The sequence below is a fragment of the Macrotis lagotis genome, chromosome X (genome assembly GCF_037893015.1).
Source record: "Macrotis lagotis isolate mMagLag1 chromosome X, bilby.v1.9.chrom.fasta, whole genome shotgun sequence".
NCBI lineage: Eukaryota > Metazoa > Chordata > Mammalia > Peramelemorphia > Peramelidae > Macrotis > Macrotis lagotis.
In genome coordinates this window covers 632,303,787-632,323,182 of record NC_133666.1, presented here as the reverse complement: position 1 = coordinate 632,323,182, position 19,396 = coordinate 632,303,787, and the positions used below count along the sequence as shown (strand labels likewise).

Here is a 19,396-nt window from a genome sequence, read left to right as displayed (position 1 = left end):
TCTGGAGGAAGGCAAGGAATCCCTGTGAGATGGAGGTGAGAGCTGAAGTGTTCTCAGCCAGGAGCAGTACTATCCAATGAGGAAAGCAGGATACACAGCCAGGATCTTGAAAAGATGGAGTAGTTTATAGTTTATTCTGAATGCAAAAGAAAGTCCCTGGTGTTGATGGAGGAGTCACAGGGTCAACTTTGGTTTTGGTGGCAGTATGTGGGGTGGGGTGCACTGGAATGGGAAGGGACTCAAGGCAGAAAGGAGGCTGTTGCAATGACCCAGGTGGTGAGGATCTGAAGAAAGATGGTGGCTGTGAGTGGAACAATGTTTTAGAGGTAACAATGGCAAGATTTGGTGATTAATTAAATATATAAAATAAAGAGTCAAGGATAATACCAAAATAACGAACCTCAGAGATTAGGGAATGGTGGTTTCTTTAAAAGAAATGAGGGAATTTGGAAGAGAGTTGAGTTTTAAAGGAAGTTACTAAGCTATTTGGATATATGGAGTTTGAGATGTCTTTGGACATCCAGTTTCAAATATCCAACAGGCAACTGGTGATTCAGGGCTGAAGCATAAGAAGGAGCCTGGGGTCACATCTAGATTTATATGTCTTGTCATCCTTCGAGAAGATCATGAAATCCATGGGAGCCAAAGAGGTTGTCATGAGAAGGAGGGTAGAGAAAGAAGAGTCTGGGTCACAATTCTACAGTTATGGGACACGACCTGGATTATGAACCAGCCTGATGGGAGGAGCCATTAAGACAGGCAGGAGAAGAACTAGCAGAGAGCAGTGCCCTGAAAAGCTAGAGGAGAGAGCACATAGTAGGCACTTAATATTGACTATTATTGACTGGTTGCCTTTCACTCTAGCCAGCTGCATATGACTGCCAATCAAAGGCCAAAAGAGATAATATAGACATTCACCACCAACAAATCATAAGTGAAAAGGTGCCTAGAGCTCTTCTAGTCCAATCTTATTGTATATAGGATAAACCTGAAGCCCCAAAGTGCCAAATACAAATTGTCCTTGTCCACACACAAAAAGAGAAAATACTTTGGTATTTTCTGGGATTCTCTCTGCTGTTCAAAAGGTGGGGGCAGCGGTGAAGAAGATCTCCTTAGGCTATATCCCCTAATCAAGACCATAGAAGAGTGTTTTAAAATGCTGTTTATGGTGCTCTGGGAAATGTCCCCCCAAAAAGAGGGCTTGGAACTTCATCATTAGTATCACCAAAAAAATTCCCCCATCTCTATCTCTGCTCTCATGCCTCTAATGATCTGTGTATGTGTGACTTAATATTCTATTTTAGTTCTTAATGTTATCCCTTGGTTACTTTTGCACAAGATTGCTGAAAATCCTTGTTTTTTGTTGGAGTGGCAATCACCAGGGGTCAGGACAGAAGTCAACGCCCTTGTGGTTTGCCACTTCACATCACTTTTAACTGTTCAGCTGAACCCAGAGGCCTCTCCCAGGCCTCATTTCTTTATGCTTCAAGAAAAGACTAAGGAGCTGATGAGGCTCTATCACACTTTGTTCTGATGAGAAGCTTAACTTTTCCAAGGGTGAAGCTCTACTATATACTTAGAAACTCAGGCCTCCCAAGTCCATCTGATCACATGAGAAGAGCCACCATCCTCTGGACCCCAGAAAGAATGTGCACTCTAGGAAATTCCTCATACAAAACACTACTTTCTCCCAGATCACAAAATCACAGAACTTGAAGACTTTATGAGCTATCATGTCCATCCTGTGAGGAAGGATGCATACATAGCGAGTGGTCATCCAACCTCTGTTTGAAGATGCTCCCTCCCCACCCTCTACACACACCTTTTGGGAAGGCCATCCACTTTGGATCATGCGTGATTGTGAGGCAGTTCTCTGCCAACAAAATGAAGGATTCCAATGACATGCCCAGGCTCAAGCCCCATAGAAAGCTTTCAAGATAACCCTTTAAAGAATGTTTGACCTGTTAAGTTAAACAGTGAAAGGTCAAAAGAATTAGTCTTGAATTCCAGCTCTGCCACTGACTTACCCAACAGTGTCATCAGTCAAGTCACTTCATCAGAGTGCTTTCTCCTCTATAAAACTGGAATAATAAAAAGTATCTAACCAACTAGCAAGAACAAACCTTAAAAAGAAGCTATCGTGAAATCACAAAACATGAACCTGGAAGGGCCCAACAAGCTCCAGTCCAAGTCTCTCCTTTACCAGATGGGAAATGGAGGTCTGGAAAGAGGTAGAGATTTGTACCCAAAGGACAGAGCAAAATAGAGACAAAGCTGAAATGAAACAGAAATTTATCTAATATTGATGATGTATATAGGCTTTTGTCACAGCAACATAGGGAGGCAGGTAATTCAAGTCATATCCCTATTTAATAGATGTCATAGAAAAAGAGATTCCAGAGTCTAAATGAGAGCCCAGGTCTCCTGCCTCTCAGGCCTGTGCTGAGAGAAAGGGGAACAGATGGAGGATAAGCACCTTGAGCAGGCCCCTGCCCACCTTAGCTCCAAGGTCAAACATTTGGGGCTTTACCAGCTCCAAAATGAGGAGGTCCCCACTGAGATGAGCTTGATGAGCTGTGGGAATGGCTAGCAGCTCCGAACCAGGGCTTTCCCCATCATTACCTGCCTAATCAGGACAATTACACTTTCCAATTGCTAGAGTTGGATCACCTGGCAGGAACTGAAGCACAGGGAGAGCAGGGCTGGGGGGGGGGGGGTAATTTCTTTGTAGGCTTTCTTTTCTGTCCTCAATTTGAAGGGCCCTGTGGAGACCAAAATGCTTCTGTGCAAAAAGCACCTCTCTGGAGCAGTTCACTTCTGAAAAGGAAGAAGCTTTACTGGCTGGGCCTGCAGGAAGAGATGAAGGAAATCTGGAAATCTGCAAGAGCCTGAAAGCTCCCATTTGAGGATGCTGCGGTCAAGCAGAAAAGGCATCAGAAGTGGCCTCAGACCTTAGTGCTCTTGCACTAAGAGCAGTATGACCAGGGAAAGTCCCTCCACTTTTGTCTTCATATCCCAGTGACTAGCACACAGTAGTCAATAAATGTTGACTGGAAGCCTCTGAGATCCCTTCCAACTCACATTCTAATAAAGGTCTTGGCAATGTCCTAAAAGAAATCTGAGAGTAGGAGTGCCAAGAGAGTTATCACTGTCAGTTGTGGGAGAGGGATCAGGAAAGGTTTCATGGGGGAAGGAAGAGAAGGTGAAAGAAGAGGGAGGAATGAAGGGAAAGAGAAAGGACTAGAGGGAGGGGGAGGCTGAGGGGAGACTTAAAGGAGGAAAGTAGGAAGAAAGATTTTCAAAAGGCAGAGATGACAGGAGTAAGTCCGTTCCAGACATGGGCATATCATAAGCAAAAAGAACTTTTTTTTTTGCAAGGCAATGGGGTTAAGTGGCTTGCCCAAGGCCACACCGCTAGGTAATTATTAAGTGTCTGAGGCCGGATTTGAACTCAGGTCCTAGCCTCCCTCAAAAGGAAGAACTTTTAAGAGGGCAGATCAAGAACAGGAGTTGTCCAGTTTAGCTGGAGTGAAGGCATGCTAAAGGAAGCAAGAGGAGAGATCTGGGAAAGGTAGACTGGAGTCATATTGGGGAGGTCCTCAGATGCCAGGCTAAGGTTGCAACAGGGGAGTAACAGCAGCTGGGTACTGCTTTAGAAAGACAACCTAAGGGTGGCTAGGTGGTGCAGTGGATAAAGCACCAGCCCTGGAGTCAGGAGTACCTTGGGTTCAAATCCGGTCTCAAACACTTAATAATTAATTACCTAGCGGTGTGGCCTTGGGCAAGCCACTTAACTCCATTTGCCTTGCAAAAACAAACAAAAAGAAAGACAACCTAAGTAGCTGTGTGGAAAATGCATTAGAATGGGGATGACCTGAAGATAGGAAGACATTTATTTACAAAGTGCTTTGCTCAAGATAAAGACTGAAGCACAGAGTCCATAGGATGAGGATTATCCCTGTTTTACAGAGGACTAGTCCACAGTCCCTCAGATCCTCCATCTCCCAAGTCTTTGTCTCCTTGCCTCTGCCTCTTGAGAAGGTTTTGCTCCTTCCCAGTTCTTCTCCAAAGCAGCCTCCTCGAGGCAGCTTTTCTTGATGTCCTTAGTGGCTGGTGCTCTTCCCTTTCTCAAATCGATGAGAGATACATGTTTATCCCCCTTTAGAGTATAAATTCCTTGAGAGTAGGGATGGATTTTGGGGGGGTTTCCTTTGTATCTCTAGGCCTAACACAGAGTGGCTTGTCTAAATGTCAAATTCAAGTTGTGAATATTACAGAATCAGAATCAGATCTCAAAGGCTAAGCTCAACTATAGCACATTTGCCTCTTCAGAGAAGCATCCAGGGCCCCATTTGAGAGAAGATGGAAAAAGCTATTCTGATGCTTACCAAAAAAACCCTATTCCTAAACTCCTAGAATGAGTTTCTTAACAGAAATTCTTAACCCCCCAAGGGGCTATGAGTAGATTTCAGGGGTCTCTTGAATGAGAAAAAAAAATCTTTAATTCAAAGTACCTAACTGAAATTTAGTATTTCCTTCAATTATTTAAAAACATGATTATGGACTTTGTTCCTAGGCCTCACCAGACTGAATGGCAAAGAGATCCACATCACAAAAAAAGGGTAAGAAATACCCCTTGGCTCTGGAGCCTAGAACAATCTCCGGGTTAGCTTCCTCAGCAGAAGACAAATGTCGGCTCTGGGGTGAAGCATTAATTCCAATTAAGAAGGAACACCAGCTCTAAGGCTGACTCTGACATATTTTTCTTGGTTTGGAAATTCTAAAGCATCAAACTGACAATCATAATTTAGCCAGGTCCTGTAAGAAATCAGTATATGATCAAGCATACTGAAGACTTAGGAGCAGCACCAGACTTTGCTGCATCCAAGGGAATGTGGAAAGCATGGGAGAAGCTGGGGCCTTTCACAGAACACTCCCAGACTGACAAAGACTGACAAATTTCATGGATCCCTAAGGTGGATTTTAAACCTCAGGGGAGGAAGGGGTTACTTTTCTTAAATTGTGGCCAATCTGATTTTTGGCCCCTCTACATCTTTTACTTTAAAAAGCTTTAAAGCAGAGCACAATGAGTCCAGCTGAATATCCTTATAACCAGAAAGCAACACCTTCCATGATGTCCTTTCTCAACATTTAGGACAACTATATATTTCCCTGGTCCAACAGGGTGTCACAAGGCAACCCATCATGAAGATGAAGCACACAGGCATGGTGCAAAGTATCGTCTTAAATACCTCGGTCATTAATAGTGATCCACAGAGTCCCTTCCCTCTGCTCCAGAGAGATTAACACGGCTGCCTTTGCTGAGCAAAATAAAAATGTTATTTCAATTTGTGGCTCCCACTCTCCTGTGGATGACTATTTACTCCCTTCTGTTCCTTTCTGAAATATGGGTCCTTTCTACACAAGGGAAGGAGGTGGCAGATGAACATGCCAGCAAATTCATTAATTTATAAATCAGTCTGGCATAAGACAATTAACCATTTCCAATAATCAATTGGACCACAGGAATGATAAGCTCTCTGCTCCATGATGGATCTACGAAATGCAGCCCATTTTTAAATTACATACTGCTCCCAGATAGGCCCAAGTGGTCATGATAGCCTAATTAGCCCCCAGATTAGCCATACATATTGATGCTCAAGGGGACTATCTGCTACTTGTTGCCCCCTTTCCAGTGTCAAGTATTACTTACCCTTATGCAGGATTCGGTCAGCCTTTTAACTTAAGGTTATTTCTCAAGTACAGAGTCATGTTGAATAGTCAGGTGGGGAAAAAAAGAATTTAAATGACAGTCAATGTGTACTCTTTCACTAAGTCTGGATCTTACATGGTCTCACAAAGAAAAGAGCATTTCCTTTAAAACTACTTTTTCTCAGTGTAACCTCAAGGTTGAAACAAAGCCTCACCAAAGGCCACCAGTGCCCTGAAGTCTGTGGCACATGCCTGCCAAAGTGACAGGTAGAGTAGCATGGCTTAAAAAAAAAAGGACCCAGAAATGAAGCCAGGAGAGCAGGTTTGGATTCTCGGCTCCATATGTGGTCGTGTGCCTCTGGAAAAGTTCTTCTCTGTCAAAAAGAAGGAAGGCTGTATCTCTGAGGGTCTTTCTAGCTTCAACAATCCGAGTCTGTGCATGGGGTGATGTGTCAGATGTGAGGGGAGGTCCAGAGTTTAGACAAGGACCTACCTTCATGGACTTAACAGTCTTGTGTGTGCACGTCTAGGGAGGGGAACCACCTACATAAACATGCCACAGAGAAATGCAAATGAAGTCTTACATGAGGATAGATCTCAGGAAAATTTCAAGGAAATGGTATTTAAGTTGGACTTTAAAAGAAGGGTCCTTGGAGATACACATACACACAAACACATGGAGACAGATATGTAGAAAATACATTTCACTACAATTGGTTTCCTAGATAATCCTATTTATTTTATGCCCTTAAAAACACTATTCTGAGGATTCTCATAATTGGCCAAAGAAGCCCAAGACACAAAAGAACTCTTGACTTAAGGGAGGGTTCAAAGGAGTGCCCGAATGCTCTCTGAAATATGCTTTCCTTGAGGATCAGGTTTCCAAGAGGCAATTATTCTAGCAGTTCACACTGATGGTTTCCATTGTACCTGTCCTCTTATCAGTCTTGTAAGGCAAGTCTGGCCCCAATTTTACAGATGAGAAAGATGAGGCTCATCAAAGTGAAGAACTTTGTCCAGGCCTGGGACTGAAATCTAGAGCTCTTGCTTCTAAGTAAGAAGGTCTTTCCAATAAACATTTGTATAGCTCATTCTCACAAAAGCTCTAAGTCTAGGATCACAGGGTTCAATGAAAACAATCCTCCCCCCACACCAATTGTCTCAACTCACTTCCAACCCTCGACATGTAAGCAATGGAATGCAAGACTCACCCCCTAAAAGGCTACCACTGTAAATGTAGTAAGAAGGGGACACAGAGGTTGAAGTACCTCAATAAACACTTCTTATCTTCCTTGAGAAGCCAAAGATCTGTTCCAATCCCCAGCACCAGTTTTGAGAGTCCAAAGAGATCTCTGCTGTGACATTTCATATGGCCTTCAAACAGCACACTCCAGTCATTGCACCACTCCAAACCGCTGACTCTGGGGTGGGGGCTCGCTCCTACAAAGGAGTCTTGACTTCTCTAACAAACCAGTGTAATTGTCCTGATGAGGCCAGTAATGATGAGAAAGACTGGGCTGGGAGCTGCCAGGACTATGCCAGGTGTTCATCAAGCTTGCCACTTTTTATCTAACAGGAGAACCTACCTGCCCCAGATCTAGTCAAATTCAAACAGCTAACCTCCGAGACAAAAACAGACACTATAACATGGCAGTAACCTACCCTCACCCCTTGCCTGTTCCATTTTTTTTCCCACTGTTTCTCTCAGCACTGGAAAGGAGTAAGGATACCTGGGTTCCAGTTGTATGTCAGCCACTAATTAACTGTAGACAAAATAACAGAGCACACATCTCGGTCAAAGAGACTGTGGCCAATGGAAATGACAGACCTGGCCAATGGAAATGAGGTTGATAGTAACATTAACACTAATACCAATACTGTAATCATAACCCAGGTCTGCCTGACTGTAAACTGGATCTTTACCCACTACTTTAAACTACCCAGACACAAATTGGCTATATTGCCCTGGGCAAGTCATTTAACCCTTAGTGAGTGCCTAAGGACAGGTACCTCTGCAACCACTGAAATCAGAAATACATGAACAGTATAAAACAATCCCTTACCTGTATGAGGCACTGAGGACTTACCAAATTCCCTCCCCCAACATTCCATCCATTTTTAAGTCATAAAGTATCTATCTGCTATCTACAATTCCAATTTTTTCCCAAACCAAACTGAGCACAGACCAATAATGATCACATCATAGGAGCAACATGGCTACCACCAGCTCCAGCTTTCCAATCAGCTCCCCAGGTGCCTCCTTTCTCCCCTCCTCTCTCCTATAACAGGAACAAGTGAGTGGCAGCAGAGCCTGGAGCCTAAGTCTTCTTGTCCTGGTGGAGTTAATTAGCTTCTTCACTAGCACTTCTCTAAAAATGATGAAGTCCCAGGTCCTAAATAACCAAACCTCAAATTGCTTTTTAAGATGACAAGGGTCTTGTCTCACCACAAGGATAGCCCCTGTTTTACTGATTAGGAAACTGAGGCTTAGAGAAGTCACAGTCACAGAGTCTCCAGGGACTCTCTCCACTCTTCACCACGACCTTCTCTGCTAATGGAAAGGGGAGCGCCAAGGGCCCACTGTCCATCAGAGTCCTCTCACTCCCACACCCAGAGGCTCAATGACGGACAGCAGTAGCAGCATCCAGGGCCAGGTCCCAGGTCTGCTATCCTGAAACACCATCTTTTTAGCCTAAATTCCACACATGAACTTCAGCTCAAAGAAGTCATTTATACTACATCAGGTTCCACAGAAAATTCCTTAAAGATGGAAGAAGGTCCATTTCCTTGGTGGCTCTAATCAGGACATCTCTCGACTTCTCCAACTGAGGGTATCAGGGGCCAGCAGAGTGGTAAATCACTCCAATCAATGTTTAAGCTGAATTGCATTTGACCAAGGGGCCTAGCTGTGGCTAAGGACAAGCAGGGAGTAGAGAAAGGGAGGGAGGAAGAGGAGAGGTTATGACCATATCACCAGAACCAGAGTCCACAATAATCTCAGATTTCTAAGCCCATTGCTGGTGGCCTGGCCCCTCCTTTTTGGGCTAAGTCCAGGGAAGGAAAAAGATGTAAAAGCTAAGTCCAGCCAAATTAGTCACTCTTATCCTCTCCTTAATTTGCACCCTTCCAAAAGTGTAAAGCAATTGATTTTTCATAATCCCCACACACTTCTTCTGCAACACTCCTGAAAATATCAGCCAAGAGACAAGAAAAATGTTAACATTTCCCAAAAAAATAATTTCCCCTCCCAGAATGTACTAAGCATTCTTTTTCCCACTGCCTGAATTTCTCAGAGATGCTCTAGTCCTTTTCAGAACCAGATGGGCCAAGAAACATCAAGAAGCCAGCCAGGGAAGATGCCCTGAGAGCTTCCAGAGCTTTGCTACAAACCTCTCTGCATAAACTGCATCAAGTCTCTTCCATAAACGCCAATGTCTTCATCCATAAAGTAAAGGCTCTAGATTCTCTATGGTCTCTCTTATGGCTCTGAGGTTCTCTAATTCTAGAATTTTCTTGTTCAACAATCAATCCAATCTAAGAGTCTAGTATCCCTAGACCCGATACCCAATCGCCTCTTGTAACCACCTAGCAGTCACCTCTGTGTCTGCTGTCTTTCATTCCTATTCTCAAAGCAAATAGCCACTTTTCTTTTTTTAATAAACCAGCAGGGGGAAATGAGCAGAACTAACACCTTCAAATTATATATATATTTTAAAAACCCCCATACACATCTCCAACCCTTTGCACACACAACTACACGAATCTTCCCCAGCACCCACAGATTCTTTCTTTAGGGACAGCATGTGCTCCTTTAAGTCCTGGCCACTCTATTGCAAACACTCATGGGTCATAGGAGGTATGGTTATGGATTTTATCTCTTTCCTCTCCCCTCAACTCTGAAAATTCAGCTTAGAATTGCTACTTAGAAATTACCTAACTGTGTGGTCTTGGGCAAGCCACTGAACCCCGTTTGCCTTGCAAAAGCCTAAAAAACAAAAACAAAGAATTGCTACTTAAGAGAAATGATTCCTGATGTCTAAAAAGATAAGATTTCAGTTTAAAGTTATCATCAAGGACAACCATGACCACATCAAATCCTGGACTTAGGTCACAACTCCCTTACAATTGATCCCCCCCTCCCCAAAATGATTTCTTAGACAACACAGCATAATGTAAACAGCCCTGGGCAGAAACCACAGGACCTGGTTTTACAGCCCTGAATGCTACTAGCAGCCTGTTGCTGGACACGTCATTTCCCCTCTTCAGCCCTCACGGTGCTCCTCAGTCTGGACAAGATCATTTCCAATGCTCCTTAGCGTTTCAGAAATCCCATGTTCTGAGGTCCCTTCCAGCCAAGGCTTTAAGCTGTCTTCTATATGATATAGAGCAAATTTGAGATGCTGACAAAGAGCTTCAGTATAAAGACAGAAAGTAAGGAGGGAGAGAGCCAGGCAGGTGGCCAGCGAGAAGCCCAGAGCCCAGCGCCCAGCTCCCACCCCCCCACCCCCCGCCTGGGGAGTTCTCTCCACCCTGTTCCAATATGTTGTCCTGGCATGCAGCCTGTCTAGCTCTCACTCCTATGCTCTGGAGGGAGCCCCCACCCCAGCCCTATGCTTGGAGTCTAGGTGGGCAGCAGAGAGGACAGGGAGGGGCACCTTGCAGCCCAGCCAGCTGGAGAGGCAGCACTGGGGGCTGGTTGGGGGAGGGGTAAGTAAGACAACACTGGCCACACAATAAGTAGGGGGTTGGGCAATTATTTTAACCTGGGCCCTCTGATAAAAGCCACCATACCCTGACTCTCTGCAAAGAGTTGGAACAGAGAAAAGCAGGTGTAGGCACCCCAGCTGTTAAAAAAAAAAAGCACCCATGTCTTTGCGGACTGAGAACTGCTTCCAGGTTGGAAACAGCTGCTCCTGCTTTGGGGCTTTCTCTCCAGGTCGCTACAAACAAGAACTACTCACCTGCTCAAGGGCCTGGGAGCCCCCAAGTTCTGCTGACACCCGTAGCCCTCATATTTTCAAGTCACTGTGATGGATTCTGTAAATTGTGTCTGATGCAGTCAGGAGAAAATTGCTCTCAGCTGAAAACATTAAGCTTTGTCAATTATCCCCCAAATATGCGAAGGGAGTGTGTGTGTCTGTGTGTGTAATAAAGCCACATATACATATGTATCTCCACACGTAGATGTGTGTATATATGGTTTTATTTTTAGCATCTTCCAGCTCTCTGGTCTGCCACTGGGTGAGTGTGTGTGTGTGTGTTTGTGGGTGGGGGGACAGAATCAGAGAGTACAGTCTCTGGATTCTGCCTTTTAGCCAAACGTTGTACTTGGTAGGATGACTGGCATTGGCCACTTACTGTCCTACAGCTCACTTCGTGTGAGAGAGAAGGGGGGGAGTCTTCAAAACCTCTCTTTCCAGAGCTACACCTCCTGGGGCAGCAGCTGCCCTCACTGAGCCATCCTGGAAGGGGTCTCAGTACTTTTGTCCACTAGAAAAGTGAATGATTGGGTTGCAGTTAGTGGATTGGAGGGGGGGCTACATTTCATTTCCAACTCTAAGGACAATTTCTGCTTTAAAAATCATTTCCTATCCCCAACTGTCCCAAAGGGACCCAAGCACCTCCCTCCAGTTTGGTAATACTTTGTCTGGCCTGTAACAACCCATACCGTACATATAAAGTTTCCAGATTTTAAAGCAAGCCCCTGTACTCCCAGCAAAGTGAGTTGCATACCCATGATGATGATGATGATGATGATGATGATGACGATGTCTGTCCGTCTTTCTCAAATCAAACCATGTTATCAGGGAGATGATGCCATGACATGCACATGAACTGGATCTGAGTGAGGAGACTGTGAAAAGTGAGTGAGAGGACTGTGTAAAGTCACCAGCCTCATTTTCTTTTCTAGAGTCATCTGGGTCCAGTGGCCAGATAGGAATCAGGATGAGTGGGAGGTAGCCCCAGATGTGAAGCAGAATTAAGTGACTTGCCCAGGATCACAGAGACTAGGTCACTTTTGAACTCAGTGCTGGTGCTCTACCCACTGTGCCATCTGGCTGCCCCTTGCATACCCACCACCATTTACGAATCTGGTAACTATAGCACACAAAGGGGTGGGAAGAGAATCAAATAATTTCTCAAAAAAAGAAAAAGGAGTTAATTGCCAATTTGGTCCCACCTCTCAATTCCAAAACTACCTAATGGGCTTGCCCATGTAGATTCTGCACATTCCCCTGGAACAAGGATCAATCAGAAAGAAGCCAAGCCCAGGGACAGGAAGGCTACACTGGGAGTGAAGGGCAGATTAATCAGAAGAAGGGGCCTGATTTTTTTTCCTGAATATTTTTTTTCCAAGTCAGATCTAAATGTCCAAAGCTTGAGGGCAACTCTGCCTCTCACCAAGGCATCTTGGGGCTTGGAATCCCAAACCCCAAGCACTGTGTGAACATTGGATAAGTTCTTTCTAGGAAAAGATGGGAATGTGGGGGTGGGGTGGGGATGGGAGGTAAAAGATTTGTTTGGAAAATTGTTTTTAAAAGAGACCTGGGGGCAATTAGGTGGTACAGTGGATAGAGCACCAGCCCTGAAGTCAGGAAGAACTGAGCTCAAATCTGACCTCAGACACTTAATGCTTACTTAGCTGTGTAACTTTAGGCAAGTCACAACCCCATCACCTTGCAAAAACTAGCAAAAAAAAAAAAAAAAGAACCAGGACAATGTGGAAAGAAAAGAGGCAGCCCCTCTGAGGGATTCTGAGGTCAGTGTACAACCCTCCACAGGGAACACATATAATAATAGGGAAGAGGAAGAGAAGGGAGGAAGCATTTCTACTGGCTTACAATAGGCAATATGATAATTGTTTCTTTTTACAAATATCTCATTAAGGGGCTCACAACAACCCTGAGAGGTAAGTACTTACAGATATGAGAACTGAGGCAGAGAGCAGTTAAGCCCAGGGTCACACAACTAGTGGCATGTGGAGCCCTTTGGTCAGGGGGCTCCTTCAAATCTGACCTTCCTAGATGTGTGGCCCTGGGCAAGTCACTTCACCCTGTTTGCCTCAGTTTACTCATCTATAAAATGTCAAACCATTTCAATAGCTTTGCTAAGAAACCTCAAATTGGATCACAAAGAATCAGACACAACTGAAACAACTCAACAACAGCCTACAGCTACTAAGTATTAGAAAGTGGACTTGAACTTAGATCTTCTTGACTATGCCTGCAGAGATCTATTCACTGCTCCAGCTCTTAAAGGGAAGACAACAAAATCTGTTCAGCATAAAAGGAAAACCCCAGTGGGGGGAAAGAACTAACATGAAGGCTGGGGAAGAGGAGGAAAAAGGTCTCCTGCAGAACCAAGCTGGGTTGGAACTGAGTCCTCCAGGAAAACAGGAGGCTGAGATGGGGAAGGAGACTATCCCAGGCATGGGGACAACCATGTTTGAGGAATGGCAAGTAAGCCAATGTTGTTAAAAACAGAGAATATGGAGCTTAAAAATTCTGAAAAGAAGATTATCTATAGGACTCTGGAGGTAACAGGGAGCCACTGGAGCTTGAGGAGAGCTGAGCATGGCTTAGAATGAGCACAGACCGAGGCAGGGAGACCAGGTGCCAGCAGGCTCCTGCAGGAGTCCAGGCACGAGGTGGTAAAGGCCTGTACCAAGGTGGCAGCTACATAAGCGGCGAGGAGTGCCTACATAAGAGATGCTGAGAGGGCAGAAACCGCCAGACTCGGCAACAGTTAGGTTTTGCTGAGGTAGTGGAGGAGTTGGGGAGGACCTCTAGATGATGGGAGGATGGTGATGCCCTTGACAGGAAGCGGGGAGGGTGTGGGCAAAGGACAGTGAGCTCAGTTTGGGGGAAATCAAGTTTGGGATGTCTACGGAACCTCTGATCGGAGAGTTACAGAAAGCAGTTACAGAAGGATATGAGCCTAGAACTCAGAAGAGTCTAGGACTGAATATGGAGACCTGAGAATGATCTGCTTAGACATAAATGAACCCAAGGGATCTGATAAGCTATCCGTGCAGTCTAGAGTAGAGAAGGGGGTTCAAGACAGAATTCTGGGAAACATCCATGGTGAGGGGATGTGACACCAATGAGCCAGCAAAGGAGACTGAAGAGGAATTAAAGAGAGGAGGAGGAGGAGGAGGACCGAGAGAGCAGAAAATTGGATGAGAAATATCCAGGAGATGCTCAAAATGCTGCAGTGGGGTTGAGAAGAATGAGGGCTGAGAAAGGACACTCAAAAATCTTGGCATCAAACTGAAGATCAAAACACAGCTATGGAAGCTCCATCTTATGTCTTATTGGACAAATAAGAGAGGGAAGATTAAAGTGAAAGAGGGGGGCAAGGGGCTGCCAGGGCCCATCTCCCATGTGGGCCCGGCGAACAGGCTGCTCTTTTCATGGAGGAGCATCCCCACAGATCCAGGTCATTGGACCTGCAGAGTGGAAACAAAAGTTTCAGATTAGAAGCACATACCTCTGATTGGAGCCCAAGAGTCAATATTTCCACTCCTAGAAAACTCCTGGGATCCCAAGGAATATGTGTGTGAGAGAGAGAGAAAAAGAGAGTGTTGGGGGGGGGGGGGGGGGGAGAAGGTACTTTTCAGGATGACGGCATCAGGAGCTCTCGGTGATTTCCCCAGACACCCAGATGTCATCGACTGAGAGGTAAGGGATGGAAAAGACCCATTAGCTCACTAAGGTTGTAGCATCTCTCCAGGCACAACCTTGTTTGCTCCTGGCTCACTGTGCATATTGTGCCCAATTATATCAATTCTCCACACGATTAAGCCATCGTTAGGCAGGGCAGGTGGAAATTCCCATGAGGGGGGAACTCCTCCCATCTCCACCCCCACCAAAAGTGCATTGTCATCCTCTTGGATGCTGGGTTAATAGTAAGTTAGCGGAAGCTAAACATTTCTGAAGGGCCTACTAAGTGCAAAGCATCGCAAGGCTATGAAGCCAGACCTACCCAGGACCTTTGGCTGTGCCAGCTAACCGGGGGAAGAAATTCAGACCCTGCCCATTCAATACTCAAGAAAATGAATTAAGGTCTTCACAGAAAGTCAAACTTCGGATCCCTTTTAATTGTCCTTTCTTCCTAGAATAAGAGGGGAAGTCAAGGCAGGAGGGGAAATCCTCTCCTTTGGTGTTTCATAGATAAAATGCTGAATTTGGAGGCGGTGTATCTGACTTTGATTCACAGCGCTGCGATGAACAAGTTTGGGTGACCTTGAGCAAGTCAATTTGTTAGTCCTCAGTTTCCTCAACTGTGACATTAGGGAGGGGGAGTTAACTAGAAAAATCTCAAAATTCTCTTTCATATTCAAAATCTGATGTTCCGCTATTGACCCTAAATAACATTAGGGTGGGAATCTAGGCTATCCTGAAGGATAAGATTGTTTCATTTATCAGGTTTTCAGAGTCCATTTTGGGACTGAAGGATCTCTTAGTCGATCCAAGCCTCTTGCTTAGAAAAATCATTCTCCCGAATATGAAAGAATGAGCGCGGTGCGGTCTCCTTTGACTTGAAAGCCCTCGCCAGCAGGCGCAGACCCAGTCCTTTGTATATCTCCACCACAGACAAGGACACATCCCAGCCCCAGCCTTCCCCTCCAACCTACTATTCCCACTCCACAAACTCCCTTTTCAAAGCTGCCAATGCACCCCCAGCGGCAACCATGAAGGTCTAGTTGGCAGAGCAAGAGACCCAGAAGGCGAGATGGTGGGGGGAGGCAGAAGAGGAAGCCACACCAGACCCTGGGAAAGGGAGAGAGGGGGAGAAATGCAAATGCCGAGTCGCCTCGAATCCCTCAACCCATTAATAAGGCCCTGAGCAGAAGCAGCTGGCGTCTCATCCGAGGCAAGCGGCCAGCTTTTCCAGAAGGGTGAAGGGAACAATTCAGGGAAAAGGAGAAAACACACGCGTTTCTCCCTGCCCGGCTCCCACTCCCCGGAACCGGCCAGGTGCCTTTTTCACTGGGCACTAACAACAGCTGGGGGCGGCGAGGAGGGCTCCCAAGACTGTAATTCAGCAACAGGAGATGCCCCGGAGCCCGGGGGACCCTCACAGGAGCCACTTCCACCTCCTCTCCCTTAGGGCCAAGCTTGCGTTTGTGTTTTCTTTGCAATGCGAGGGGTGGTCGTTGCGGCTCCCCGGGACCCCCCTACCCCGGGGGGCCGGAGCTCGGGCCCCCCAGCAGCCGGCACCCCCGACAGGGCTGAGGACGAGCCAGTTACCGAAGGAATGAATTAATGAATTCCCAGGCTGTGCTCCTTCGGGCTACAGGAGCCCCGCCGCCCCCTCTGGGGGGACAGCTCCCCAGCCCACAGAAAGGGGAACCCCGCGGGCCGAGGGGCGGCCGGGTTCGGGGATCCCTCAGCCCCCCAACGATGCACCGGCCTTGAGGGAGGGCCGGCCGGGCTGCCCACTTCCCGGCGGCCGCTCGTCTTTCACTGCCCCCCGGCCCTCGGAGGGGCTCGGGGGACAGTCCGGGGGGCACTGCGCAGGCGCGCCCCCCCCCCCCCCCGCCGGTCACAGTGGGAACGCGGGGCCCGACGGCCGGAGCGGGGGGGGGGGGGATGACGTCACTGTCCTCCGCCCGCCCCGCCCCTCGCCCCCCGCCGGGCCGAGAGGGGCCGCGCAGCCGGGGGGGGGGGGGGCGCCACGTGCGGGGCAGCCGCCGCCCTCGCCCCCCGCCCCGCCCCTCCCCCCGCGCGGAGCTCGCGGACCGCGGTCCCGGAGGGAGGCAGGGGCGGGGGCCCGGCCCCCCGGGGGCCGCGCCGAGACCCGGGTCCGCTCCCCCGGGCCGGCCGGGCCGCGCGGCGCGGGGACTCCCAGAGGCGGGTCCGGGGCGCCCCCCGCGCGGCGGCGCCCGGCTTGTGCGGGGGAGCCCCGTCGGGGAGAGGGGTGTGGTGAAGGGCAGGCCGCCCCCCGCCCCGGGCTCCCGGCCGGCGGAGCATCCTCGCTGCCCGGCCCCGCGCCGCCGCCGCTGCCCGGCCCCGCGCCGCCGCCGCTGCCCGGCCCCGCGCCGCCGCCGCTGCCCGGCCCCGCCGCTGCCGCCGCTGCCCGGCCCCGCTGCCCGGCCCCGCCGCCGCTGCCCGGCCCCGCTGCCCGGCCCCACCACCGCCGCTGCCCGGCCCCGCGCCGCCGCTGCCCGGCCCCGCGCCGCCGCTGCCCGGCCCCGCGCCGCCGCTGCCCGCCGCCGCCCGCCGCCGCCGCTGCCGGCCCCGCCACACAATGCCCGCGTGCATCTGCCCCGCGGCGCGGCGGCTCCGCGGCCTCCCCCGCCCCCACCCGGCTCCGGCCGCGCTCCCCATCCGTACCTGGCGGCGCGCTGGGCTGGGCTCCCCCGGCTCCCGCCGCCCTCACATCCTCGCGCGGAGAGGCGGCGGCGGAGCATGGGATCCGTCCGGCCCCGGCGCTCTCCCGGGCGCGCGCCGGCCGGGGCTGGCGGGGACCGCGCGGGCGGCGCGAGGACAGACACTGCGGCTCGCGCTCTCCCAGCAGCTCCGGCTCCCCACAGCCGGTGATGTCATTCCATTCCAAGAGCCGCTGCCTCCGCCGCCGCCGCTGCCGCCGCCGCCGCCGGCCAGGAGCTGGGGGCAGGGAGGGCTCCGCGGCTCCGGGGAGGGAGCGGGGAAGGAGCCCGGGGCGGGGAGGAGCCGGGCCGCGCTGCGTCACCGCGCGGCGCCCGCCGCCGGCCCGCCCCCGCCCCCTGCCCGGCAGCCAATGGCGAGGGCGGCTGCCGTCACGTGGCGGCGACGGGGCCGACCTCGGAGTTAAAGGGCTCGGCAGCACGTGGTGCTCCGCGCGGGGCTGCGGGAGCACGTGCCGGCGCTGCGCGAGGGCCCGCGAAGCGCCCCGCTGCCCAGGCTCGGGCCTCGTTGCCCTGGAACCAGCTTTCCCCTCGTCCCTTTGGGCTAGCTTCAATCCTTGTTCTTTAGGTTTTTATTTCTTACAAGGCAGGAGGGTTAAGTGGGCTGCCCAAGGCCACCCAGCTAGGTCATCAGGAAGCGTCTGAGGCTCCAACTCAGGTCCCGACTCCAGGGCCCGCCTCCATCCGCTGCACCACCCAGCTGCCCCCTAGTTTTAAACTTAAAAAAAGAAAAAATCACGCACACATTACACTTACCCATGTGGCCAACACTGTCCAGGGTGGGGGGTTTCTGCCCGCAGCCCTGGCCTCCCTGGATTATTGTGAAGAAATATAAACCTACAGGCGCTCCCAGAAATGGAGTTGTGGGTAAAAAGGGTGCTGCCCAATTTGCTCCCCCTCCCCGGGGTGTCCTCCAACAGGTGCTTTTCTGGGGGCAGGCCAAGTTTGCCAAGTGGGAAAAGGCTCACCATCATCACCCTTAACCCTTGCAGCTTGAGAGACAAAGAAAATAAAAGGATAGCCCCTATTTACTTCCATGGTAACGGTGCTGGGATAGCCCAAAAGGAAGGAAGGAAGAGGGTGTTGAGACTCACAGCATCTCCTAGGGCCATCTCTAAAGGGGAGATCTTGGTTCAATGAACGACCATATCAGTAGGGAGGTTCTTGAGAGAAATCAAACTAGAAGACAGATAGACATAAAGGAATTTCAATTCAATGGAGATACAAAGATTAAAAGTAAGACAGTTCTTGACCTCAAATAAATTCATGATAGTTTTTGTGAATCCTTTTTTCCCATAACAATCTCTTATTACGTCATAGATATAGCACTCTAAGACCTAGAGTCTAGAGTTTTCAAGGTTGTCTCCATTGTATGATATCCATTGACTTTTGTAATAACCCTCTTGAGGCAGGAATTACAATAGTATTTCCCTTTCACAGATGAGGAAATTGAGGCTCAGAGATTAAATCTCTTCTCTAAGGTTATTCAATTACTTACCATAAGTGGGATTTGGGTTTCATGACTTCAAGCCCAACATTCTATCCAGTAGGGACCAACTAAAAACAGGATTAGAAGGTAACAGGGTAACATCGAAGATAAGGCCTGTTTTGGGGTTGTTTTTTTTTTGCCTTTCCTCAAGCATAGAGAACAGTTCTGGTATATAAGAGCTTAATAAATGCTTGTTGACTGACTCATACATACAACCTCACACTTACAAAACTATGACAACGATGTAAGAACAGAAAAGTGATGACTAGTTATTGACATGGGAATCACTTCAGAATCAACTATCTATATGCATTCAGTTAAAACCAGTCATGAATCAGAAGAAAGTATGATAAATGTGGAAAGACTGAGGATAATACTGATACTGGAGAATGAGAAATACAATAGTGCTGTCTATAGTACAGGATCAAATTATAATAGCTTCAACCTGAACTATTCAAACAAAATATTGACACTGGAAAATAAGAAATGGATAAAGGTCATACAGAATTTGATAATTACTATTTCCCCAGAAGTCTGAATAAGCAGTTCATGTGCACTGATGAGAGGCATCATAGTATCCTGGATAGGAAACTGGCCACAGAGGCAAGAAAACCTGGGGTGAAATGTCACCTCTGACATATATTGACTGCATGATCCTGAACCATCCCTCAAACACTCAGTTAACTCTCTTAAGAATATGGGGTTTTTTTAGGGTTTTTTTTTTTTGCAAGGCAATGGGGTTGTGACTTGCCCAAGGCCATGCTTATTGTGTCTGAGGCCACATTTGAACTCAGATCCTCCTG

General features: G+C 48.5%; 1 protein-coding gene across 3 annotated transcripts in view; it reads right to left on the bottom strand.

The window, feature by feature from the left end:
• Positions 1-17,359, bottom strand: part of PTPRS (protein tyrosine phosphatase receptor type S) — a 213,580-nt gene extending 196,221 nt beyond the window's left edge. Inside the window, exons 1-2 of one of the 3 annotated variants that reach the window (XM_074203905.1) lie at positions 17,052-17,359; positions 11,446-11,566 (exon numbers count right to left, since the gene is read on the bottom strand). The gene's annotated coding sequence lies outside the window, so the exon portion shown is untranslated. Of the gene's footprint in view, positions 1-11,445; positions 14,217-17,051 lie in introns of those variants that run through there. The other 2 variants (XM_074203904.1, XM_074203907.1) reach the window with 2 other exon arrangements.
• Positions 17,360-19,396: the final 2,037 nt, after the last annotated feature.